The following is an 11,802-nucleotide window of genomic DNA, read 5'->3' on the forward strand; positions in this document are numbered from 1 at the left end:
AAAATAAAATACTGAACCTGAAAATTAGCATAATATTACTCCTTTAAAGTATAGTGGCTAACACACTGCAAACTATGGCTGAACCACACACATCCATGAGTCCCCAAATTGAGCCTTGTGTGTCACTGTACACAAAGCAACAGAGGATAACAACATAACAACGCATAACATTTTTACAAACACACTTTATCTCAAAAGTGGAAAAAGAGAAGAGTGAAATATTATGTCACCTGCCATTTGAGTTATGTCAAATGGCAGGTGATGAGGCTGAACAGTAACTGAGAAAGATACAAGATAAAAGACAGATACAAGATACAAGGTTAAAAAGTATGTAGCTCGAGCATCCTCAACTTATATTTAAATCGATTAAATAAATTCTACTATAAATTTCCAATGGCCAACTTGTAGATGGGTGGATTTCCACAAACAGCTCTGCAACAGGTACCTTTAAAATAGAGCCTGGACAGAAAGGCATTATAGATTGTACTTGACAATCCACATCACTATTAAACAAAATGACTGAAAGATGATTTAGGATGTGAGAGATAATTTTACAGCGACAAGGTAAGCTATCAAAATTAAAAGACGTAAATCTTTATTTAGACCAAGAATGAAAACAGGGTTTGCTGCTGATGGGTGTAGGGCCTATTACAGCGTGAGTGAGATTAAAAGATTCAGTGAAAAAAGGAAAACTAGAAAGGCACTCAGTAGAGCGCATACCTCTGCCAAGGCCCAACATTCCCCTTTAATTCTGTCCTTTTATCCAGATCCGTACTAATATTTAATGAGGTCTATTCTGGGCCGAGACCCATCCTCCATCCAAGTTTGATGGAAATCCGTTCAGCAGTTTTTGTGTACAAAGAATACACAAAAGCAAGGTTCATCAGAAGCAATTGTTGCTGTTTATAAACATCAAGTAAAGAGTCGCCTCAACTTGAACTGGATTCCAGCTCTACTCCCCAGCTTTCTCCAGTGTCTGCAGGTAGTGGCAAAGGCCACGGCCTCGATCCCTGGCCTCAGGCACAAATGGTTTGTACAAATGATGTTGAGTGAGGCAGTGTACGGACACTTTGACCAGTAAGCACATTTCTTTTAAAGCTGTTTAGAGGTGACATCTTAGCTGCAAAGTGAAAGCATGGAGAGAGAAAAGAGCATGGCATGTTTTGGCATCAGAGGGATCGAATGTTGCAACACAGATATCCCTGACACCCTCAGCCTCACATCCTGCGGACACTGTATCACTATCAGTTCCTGCCACTCATTCTGGCTCCCTCCTTGAATACATTCGGATGTAGCTGGGGTGTGTAGCAGGGGGGATCAGATCTCAGGATGCAGAACAATGACAGATCAAAATGAAAGCTGGATATTGCAGTAACAGATAAAAGTAGACTTAACTAGAAAACAAAAATAAAAACAGTCTTTTCCTGGCAAGTACGGAGTGCATTAAACCCCTCAAAACTGATTCTAAAGACTGACAAGATCCAAAATATTAAAGTCACTATTACACTTCAACAAGGTTAAGCCACATGACCCCCAATGAGGAGAAAGATTTTTGTTAAGAAACCTTGTTAAACTACTGAACATGAAACAAAAAAGTCAAAGAATTTGCACTTTGTATTTTTATTTTAAAAAAATTAAAAATTTTAAAAGAGAGTGCAGAGTTTAAGGATTGGATTCATCTCAGATAGAATGACTGTACTGCTTAGCCGCTCAATTCATTAAAATCCACTCAAGTGATTTAACCTACAAAGAAGGTGAGTGAAGTAAATACCTGATGTAAACCAGTGTTGAGTAACAGCCCTCCTGCCCAGTCAGATGATGAACTCTGGGTTTCTTCTCTTTGGCTAAAGAAAAGGAAAGACATAGACAAAGTTATAATTATCAGTCAAACAGTTTTAACTACCACTCATACATTTTCATGATGGATAAAACCATACCGTCCAACAATGTCAACATTTCAAGCAAGTTTATGACATATCCTCACGTACTGTATTTGCTGCAAAAAGTGGTTGCTAATCCTATTCAAACACTATAGGAGAACCACTTATGACTCTCAAAATGCAAAATTCTCCATTGTCACTCAAGGAATAGTTAAACATTCTTTATAAAGTGTCTTTACAGATGTAACCACAGTATTGACCTTCTTATTGAAATCTTGCAGAGTAAATATGAAGCTACAGTCAGCAGCTGGATAGCCTAGCTTAGCACAAAGACTAGAAACAGATGGAAACAGCTAACCTGGCTCTATCAATCCACCTTTCAGCACCTATAAAGTGCACTAATTAACCAAATATATCTTGTTTGTATATTCATACAAAAAGCATGTGAAAGTGTGAAAACAACAAGTTGCTGTTGTGCCTTTAGACACTATTCAGACCCTGTGTGATTCTTAATCATGTCCAATCAACTGAATTTGCCACAGATAGACTTCATCAATATCAAAAGATATCTTGAGGACAATCAAAGCAAACACGTGAGCTCAAATTGGAGTACCATAGCAAAGGATCAAATAAATTTTTTGGTTTTTGATGTATTTGCAAATAGGCTTTTGTTTTGATTGTATGGGTTATTGTGTGTAAAATTGCTAAAGGTAAATTTAATCAATTTTGAACGAAACCTTAACAAAATAAGTGAATACTTATTTGAATACTATGCCACTTTGTGATTTTCAGACACTTTTCTCTTTTGACTGTTCGGTTTTGTGTCTGCAAATTTGCACTGAAGCCTGAGCTGCCTTTAATTATCTATTACCTGGTATAGAAATTCAATAAATAAGGGTTCAGTAAAAAAGGTCACTCATCCACAAACAAATTGAAGAATTCTCTCAACTTCAATTACTGGTATTTTCTTCAATATTCAGAACCTCTGTTACACACCTAAATCATCTGAGGTCAGGTCTTGAACATATTTTAGTGGCGGACACTGGATTTCTCTACAGCAACATGTTTGAACTCACTTTAGGCATTTCGCTGTAACATGCAAAAGTCTCAGGCTGCTGTCATTCAGTACAACATGCTGATACACAACAGGGGTGGGGGGTGGGGGCCGGGGGTGTGTTCTTGTGAGATCCCAGTCAGATATCCTGTTTTAAAAAGCCCCTCAATGCCATAAAAGGGCATTTCAGCTATCTGCCTACTCCCAGCTATGATTCATCTGGGAGCTGTGTATCCTGTATATAAGGACAGTTTGTCTGGCATAAGAAAAGATAAGAGGAGAATCATCTAAAGCCTGTTCAAGTATGTATGTCACTGATGCTACAAATCTCCTGTATTACTGGTTGTCTGCAATATTATTATTAAAAGACAATAGTACCACACTGAGGAACAAAAAGCCAATGCTACTTCGATCTTTCAGCCTTTCAGTTTGATTAGTATCAAGTTAAACTCATAAATAGATAAATCCAGTTTCAAAACACCAAAGTCTGGACACTTCAGAGGCTTCCGGCGCCACCCTGACTAAAAGCGGAAGTGCTGAATCACAACAGTAATTACTGCAGTTACCGAGAAACGACAAGGTTCACAGCAGCCAATCACAGCTGGTCAGGAAAACCCTTCTCATTTGTTGATATGGCACCTGAATGCATCTCACACAGCCATGATGTCAGGAGAGTTTGCAGTGCGTTCCATTTTAAGTCGGAACAAATAATCATATAATATATATATATATATATACATATATATATACATATATACACATATATATACATATATACACACACACATATATATATATATATATAAAAATAATAATATTATTGATTATGATTATTTATTATAATTTTCAGAATATCCTATATTATTATTTGGTGTGTCCCCCTTTCGCTTAAATGGATTCCACAAGTTTGTGCAAAACCTGATGACTCATGTTATCATAGCATGATTTGACAGTGTTCCACAAAGTTTCTTGTGATGTCACAGAATACTTGGGTTTCTCATGCCGCTTTTCCACCAAAATTTGCGGGTCTACACGTTTTGGTTTTTTTTAAATGCAGGTACACTCACTAAAAATTGTATATTGACCCCATTCCCACTTCCCACAGGCAAGGCAGCCCGGCTGTGATTTTTATCCGAAGTGTTACGTTGTACGTCACTAATGTCACGTTTCACGTCTCAAATGTGCCGGAAACAGTTGTAAAAGAAGAGTAAGCAACAATAGATCCATTGTGAAAGAAGACTGTAAAACAGTTTGCAATGCAGGTTAACAAAACTCCAGCTCTCTCTCCCTTTCTCTTGGATCAACCTGGGCTCGACTGCTGCTAAGCACTACCAGCTACAGTTCCAGCAGGCACACAGAACTTCTCTCTACAGCAGCGACACAAGGTCCTGCTAGTACCCATGCTCAGTTAGCACCAGCAGCTCTGACAAAAAGCTTTCAAACTAAATTCACAAGAAAGAGGAACACGAAGCAAGTATGCACAGAGCTGGTACCTCTGCTAAGGAAAGGAACCAGTTTCCTCCATCCACCTTATCTCATTGGACACCCTGGTCAACCATTTTATTTGTAGTTTCCCTTGTCCGTGCCATATGGCATTGCATTTTGAACCCACCATTTTATTTGGTTCTTCCAGACACACGTGCACACGCACACACACACACACACCTGTACAAAGTACACCTTTAGTTGGATTAATTGTTTGTTATTTGTGTTAAATAAAAGACTTTTGAACCTTCATGCCATCTAGTTAATACTGTACAAGAGTGGATGTTGCCAACCTCTACTATGTTAATATTCCGAAATCCTTCGACTTCTCTTTGCCTTTGAATGATAATTTAGGTTGTAGTTATTAAGTTAATTATCAATCAGAGCTGCAAATTCACAGTTAAGTATAATGATTATGAGACAAAATAAATAAATGATCTATCTCTCCCTTCTTCAAGGGTGTTGCTCCCGAGGCAATCTAATTTAAATCAGATCTTATTATTTGATTAAATTAATGATCATCTATGATAATTCAGATAATTTATGAATTATGTTATATTTGCATAATGCCCACACACATAGGGCAAGCCCCCTTTGTAGTAGCTCACTGCCATCGATATCTGAGTGTGTGTATCTCTGGGGGAATGAGCAGCAAAAAACCTTGTAAAGCACTTTGAAAAGTGCCATTTAAATATTGCTATTCATTAAACAACTCTTGAGTGACAGCAGTCAACGGCCATCTTGGGGCCAAGCATCCTGTCTATCTCCAGCAGACAGATACTGTACTTGTCAGCCTCTATCTCATATCCTTCAGGCCGGACCAGATTCTGCTTTAAGCAGTTGGTGGAACTGTCCACCAGCTACTGGAGGAATACTACAATTACATATCCTCTTATATCAGAACAACAAGTTTTACTGTCACAACAACTTTCTTGGGTTGATGAACTCAGTATACATTGATCGTACTGCAGATCCAGTCTCTATTGCAAACCTGTAACCGTATATGTTAAAACAACCTATTCAGTTCACTGTAAAAATATAAATACAGATAATTGCCATTTATAGACATGTGCTCATGTTAGGTACAGTACCACATGTGTGGAAACAATCAACTGAAAGTCATCACACAACATTTTTTAACTCTTTTTGGCTTGGATTTTACATTTAATAAGAAAAAAACTGACTGATAACTGACACTGACTGATTGTCCAGTCTTTAATTGGAGCAGAACCAAAATATCCTGAGGCACCAAAACTGTCAAGGACTTTACTTTAACTGTAGCGGAGTTATCAATATTCCACAGACACGATGCAAGTGTGGCCAATGCATTGCCACACACAACAGCCATGTCCAGCTGATTTACACATCTGTCCTGCTCCTCCGGGCAGGATGTGCATACTGAGCTGGTAAGATAAACTGTTTTATCAGTCAGGAGGACGCTTCACAGATCACTTCTAATATACATCATCAAGATGCAGCTCGGGAGGAAGAGCAGTTGTCCACTGATCAGAGGGTTGGTGATTCAATCCCTGACACCTACAGTCTACATGTCCAAGTGTCCTTGGCCAAGATACTGAACCCCAAAGTTCCCACGATGGCTGTTCCATCAGTGAGTGAGTGTGCATATGAATGGTGCAGGTGACACCTAGCATGGTAGCCTCTAATATTCAATTGTGGAAATCCTGCATTTAACATTCCTCGTAAAGAAAGCTTTTGTTCAGTAACATGGAAAAATAAATGATGTCAGTCTGTGGCAACACAGACCATAGCTATTGGATACTTACTTTCAGTTTGTATCTTCAGGAGATGTTTTGCCTAAAATAACAAATGTCTTGTCATTTTACCAAGAGTATACAAGAGTTGACAGTAAGGTAAAGCAGTGTAGCAGAAGTTAAGCAAGCTGTGGTGGAGTCAGTTGACCACGAGTTCACAGTGCTGCAGAGAAAATACAGATATTGCAACCAATGAGCTCTACTGCTTTGTTCCCAGCCGCACTCAGACATCCTGTGTGATCTTGGCCTTCAACAGCCCTGCTGCCTGCACTGCTGCAGCATAATGTGAGCAAAAACAATACTGAAACACTGTCATTGCACACACAGCACCATGATCAACGAGTAAATTAACCTGTGTTAGGCAGTTCTCCTGATTCCAAAAGAGTTGGGACCAAAGAAATGTGCTAACTTGCTAATCCTTTTTGAAATATACTCAACACGTAGTACAAAGACAATGTTTAACCTCAACTAAATTGATTTTTGAAAATATATGCTTGTACATACATGTTTCAGTTTTATCACACAACACAATGTCACAGACATTGCAAGTTCTGAGGGAGAGTTCAGTTGGAAAGCTGACCACAAGAATGTTCACCAGAGCTGTAAGTTGTCTATGAACTGAATATTCATTTCACTAACATAAGCTGTCTCAAATGGGGCTGACCAAAATAACATTTGGCCGTATCACTGTGCTGACAAAGGAACTCTTTTCACAGATGTGTCACAACTGCACCCAGAGTGGACGCAGTTGCAGTTCCTAAAAATACATTTGATGAACGCAGGACAATGACAAAGTACTGACATTAGTCCTCATAGTGCTGACTACTTGGAACACCTAAATCAAATTGAGCCATATGTTAACAGTATTAGATGCAGCTGTGTTTACCCTGCTGTGACGCTGTTAAAACAACCTGATGGGGTTGCCTCGGTGGCTTACTGGTCTAAAACAAAAACACTGTAAGAACAACATCCTCATTTTGAATCCTTCCACCAGTGGAATCCATGTTGTCTTGTTATGCTAAAAATCCTCTGCTTGATGCTTTGTAGTATTCCATGGACTTTCAATTTCAAAGCAGCAGCCCATCTGTATTTTAGCTGCTGCAGGACCAGGGCTCTTCAGTGAAACTTTCCCTGCGGAAAAAACAGCATCCCTCCTCGCAAGTGAGAGCCCCGCAGGAGACACTATTTACTCATGGCAATTATGTTATGTAATTTAGAGCTTTCCACGACGCATGATGGGTCAGGACCACAACCACAACACCTAACATCATCCATAGGACTATAAACAGTCAGTAAACTCATTCGCTTAGATTTTTTATGATAATATGATAATTATTATATTAATGTTGAGTAATGACCAAAACAGTAACCTTTGACCACAAAATTCTAATTAGTGCATCCAAGTGGACATTTGCATCAAATTTGATAAAATTCCCTTAAGGCCCCTGATGTCATGATAAAGCCATGATGTCTCAGTGACTTTGACCTTTGACCACCCTAATCCCTTCCTCATTAATTACAAATGGACATTTGTTCAGGAGTAAGAAGTTTGTCTTTGTATATATTATCTCTGTGTATATCATTAATAAGTTGTGAATTAACAGGATAAGGTGTAGCCTATCAGTTCAAATAAGGTAAACTAACAATACATTTATAGCCAATTAACACATGTATATTCTATATAAGGATTTGATTAAAATATATGATGCAACATTTTAAGTTTTCAGTTAAAATAGGTACGGTATTAACTACAGTAATATGGTAATAATATCACATTCATGTTTTCTCAGGGAGGAAGAGGAACAAGTGAAGAGAAAGCAAAAATACAAAACATAAAGGTGAGTTAATGCGAGTGTAATGTATACATGTTCACAAAGCTATATTCTATTTGTGATAATACACTGTACACTTAAGGCCATTTTAGGTCCATAGAGAAAGAACCGTTTAGTGAAAACTGCTTTTATGCTGGCTCACAAAACATTTATGGTGTTACTTTGTAGATATAACAATAAATTGGTCAATGATAGCAATACTGTTGGACTTGTTTCAAATGCAGTACACGTACACAGTACACAACGCCATATTTTGAGTTCTGGTGTTGGGCTGGCTTTATTGGCCATTAGGCTGGTTTTGATTGGCCAATTGGCTGGTTTTGTCACACAGACAAGTTCTACTCGAACACGACTCGAACCCTGGGCCAATGCAGTGAGGACAAGGCCTCTGCACATGGGACGCACACTCTACCAACTGAGCTAATGGGCGCCCCGACAAAGACTTTTTATACCCAGGAATGTATATCGGGGGTGACTCTGCTGGGTGAGACAGTTGGAAGTTGCTGTCAGAGCAACAGTGGAAACTAGATTTCAGTGGTGAGCTAATCAGGTGGTGAGCATCATGTAATTTGTAAAGAACCTGTCTAAAAATACTATTTAGAAGCGCTCATACTCTCACATCACGTGACAGCCTCTCCTCAGAGGGGAGAATTGTCCAGCTTCTATTCTCCTCCTGTGCTTAGCGACGGTGGTAATCCTTTGTTTGATAATCCCCAGTTGAACGTACATACAGTATAGCTCACCTTGAATTTGAGTTGGTTTGGTTTGTACTGACAGTTGGACCAGTCTGAGTTGGTCTTTGTTGTTTGGCTCAATGACTGTGATAACACAGTTATATCTAAAGATCAGATGAGATACAGATATACCTCATACCTACTGCCTGCTCCAGCCCAAATATATCTTTACTGGTCTCAAATCTGTAAAACCTAGAGATGGAAAGTATAAAAAAATAGTCAAGACTTTAAGTACAGCTTTGAACTACATTTAATTTACTTACTTGTTTGAATTTTGCAAGACTTTATATTCTTTCTCACTACATTTCAGATGGAAATACTGTACATTTAGATAATGGAGACCATTTTGTTATTGCTACTTTTCCTGTCTGCATCCTCTAAATTAGGAACTGGTACACATTTAGCAGGGCAACATGAAGCCCAGTCTGTATAGCTGCTCAGCTGCCTCCAGCCCTGCAGAGGAATTCAAATCGGAATTCCTTTGGAATACCAGCATCAGAACATAGAGTCAGAGAGAAAGAGAGATAGAAGAAAGAAGAGAGGCTTTATACAGCCTTTTGTCAGTGACAGCCAGCATAAAGAACTAAATGTAGCCAATTCCAAGCTGAACACAGGAATGTGAAGACGGAGAAATACTGTGGCGGAGGGAAGATAACATCTCATCTACAATTTGAGATGGTTTTCAACTCCAAGAAAGTCAACTAAGAACAAGGCTGTTTGTAATATGCAGTATTTATGCCATTTCCTGTATCCATTTAAGTTTGTTTAAACATAGCGACTACAAACACTAAATTAACATGAAGGCTCATCTGCTTGTCCAGGACAAGTAGAGTTTTTGTAGGGAAAGTGGAAGAGAAATGTACTTAGAAGTTAAAAGTCAAAAACAAACAATCTTTTTTAAAATATACATTTTCTCTATTCTCACACGCACCCAAAAAACTGTGGAAATCAGCAATGTTGCAGAGTGATGCACAGAGAACAATCTGCTGCTCAATGTCAGCAAAACCAAGGAGCTGATTGTTGATGTTAGAAAGAAGGAAGCAAAAACACACACCCCTGTCTACATCAGTGGAGCTGAGGTGGAGCAGGTGAACAGTATTAGGCTCGTTGGAATTACCATCATCTATCTTGGTCATCATCTAGCACCACCCTCTTTAATGAAGCACAGAAAAGGTTCTACTTCCTACGGAAAATTACTAAGGCTAAATTCCAGAGCCAGATTCTGGTCAACTTTACAGAGGAACGACAGAAAGCCTACAGCGGGTGAATAAAAACTCCCAGAACATCATTGGTACCCATCTACAATGGAGCTGTCTGCTCAGAGCTCAAAGGATACTAAACGCCAACACCCACCCCAGCCACATTCACCTCTATTCACCCTGCTGCCATCTGGAAAAAGGTACAGAATGATCCGCTGCCATACCGACAGACTACGGAGCAGCTTCATTCCACAGGCAGTGAGACTCCTCAATTCATCATCAACACTCAATTTTTCTAAAAACAGATGTAGCACAAAGGACTCAAACATAACTTTATTTTTTAAACCCTTGTGTTTTCAAAAATGACAATTAACTGTCACCTTGTAACATTGTATGTGTGACACTGTGCCATGTACTGCTTCCACATTCCGTGCATGCAAACAAAGAGCATAGTTCTTCTCATTTTGATTTAGGACACTGATTTTTTTGTGCCTGTTCCACCTGTCCTCTGCAGTGTTTCCTCTAGTAACATTTTGCCTTTGAGGGGCGAGGGAGAAGATGAAGAGATTGAGAGGGTGCATGAGTGGGCATGATAAGCATACCCAAATTATAGAAATTGAATCATTTCCTCAACATTTGGTGTTTCTATTTTGCCACTACAAGCTGGCATTTATAGATAATAATAAATAAACAAACAACATTTTGATCGGTATTGGCCAATACTGCCTCTAGCAATCGCATTCGATGATTAGCCCCCAAAAATTCTGACCGGGTCACCCTTAGTCACATCTAAAGTCATTTATTTTCTATCAATTTGCAAGTCATCAAAACTTACCCCCTGGGATTGATGCCTATCCCCCTGGGTGATCATTCACATCCACTGGGTGACCATTCACATCCACTGGGTGACATACATCCACTGGGTGACCATTCACATCCACTGGGTGACCATTCACATCCACTGGGGGACCATTCACATCCACTGGGTGACATACATCCACTGGGTGACCATTCACATCCACTGGGGGACCGTTTACATCCACTGGGTGACCATTCACATCCACTGGGTGACATACATCCACTGGGTGACCGTTCACATCCACTGGGTGACCATTCACATCCACTGGGTGACCATTCACATCCACTGGGGGACCATTCACATCCACTGGGTGACCATTCACATCCACTGGGGGACCATTCACATCCACTGGGTGACCATTCACACCCACGGGGGGACCGTTTACATCCACTGGGTAAATTATGTTTATTTCAGAGATTAGTGTTCACTCACATTTTCCCAACAAATGACTGCATTTGCTGTAACGTTACTGTGCGATGCTGGCGTGAGGCAACATTATTCTGCAGGAATGATCCTGACTCTGTGTTCAGCCTTGCTTGCTTCAAGTGTTCACATTTACCCGATGTTGTTGAGCTGACATAAGGAACACATTAAGTTCATCATTTGTCTCTAAAGTTATGAGACAGCACCCTCTCCTCTCTGTTCCTTTGTTTTCCTTGCTATAACTTGCAGGTGTGTTAATTGACTGAGATATGAAGCAACCATAGGGCAAAATGATAAAACATCAGAGATAAAACGCAGCCCCTCCTACTCTCCCCCTCCTCTCCTATCTCCCCCTCCTCCCCTCCTACCTCCCCCTCTCCTCTCTCCTCTCTCCCTCTCCCCCTCTCCCCCTCCTCTTCTCCTCTCTCCCCCTCCTCCTCTCCTCCTCTCTCCCCCTCCTCCTCTCCTCCTCTCTCCCCCTCCTCCTCTCCTCCTCCTTTCCTCTCTCCCCCTCCTCCTCCTCCTCCTCTCCTCCCTCCTCCTCCTCGGTTAGATTTTAACAGC

General features: G+C 40.0%; 1 protein-coding gene across 2 annotated transcripts in view; it reads right to left on the reverse strand.

Moving 5' to 3' along the window:
* tln1 (talin 1) overlaps nt 1-11,802 on the reverse strand; it is an 87,110-nt gene that overhangs the window by 70,880 nt on the left and 4,428 nt on the right. For both annotated transcript variants that reach the window (XM_084383411.1, XM_084383412.1), the window contains exon 2: nt 1,772-1,844. The gene's annotated coding sequence lies outside the window, so the exon portion shown is untranslated. The remainder of the gene's footprint in view (nt 1-1,771; nt 1,845-11,802) is intronic.

Source organism: Pagrus pagrus (assembly GCF_965226575.1).
Source record: "Pagrus pagrus genome assembly, chromosome: 19".
Lineage (NCBI taxonomy): Eukaryota > Metazoa > Chordata > Actinopteri > Spariformes > Sparidae > Pagrus > Pagrus pagrus.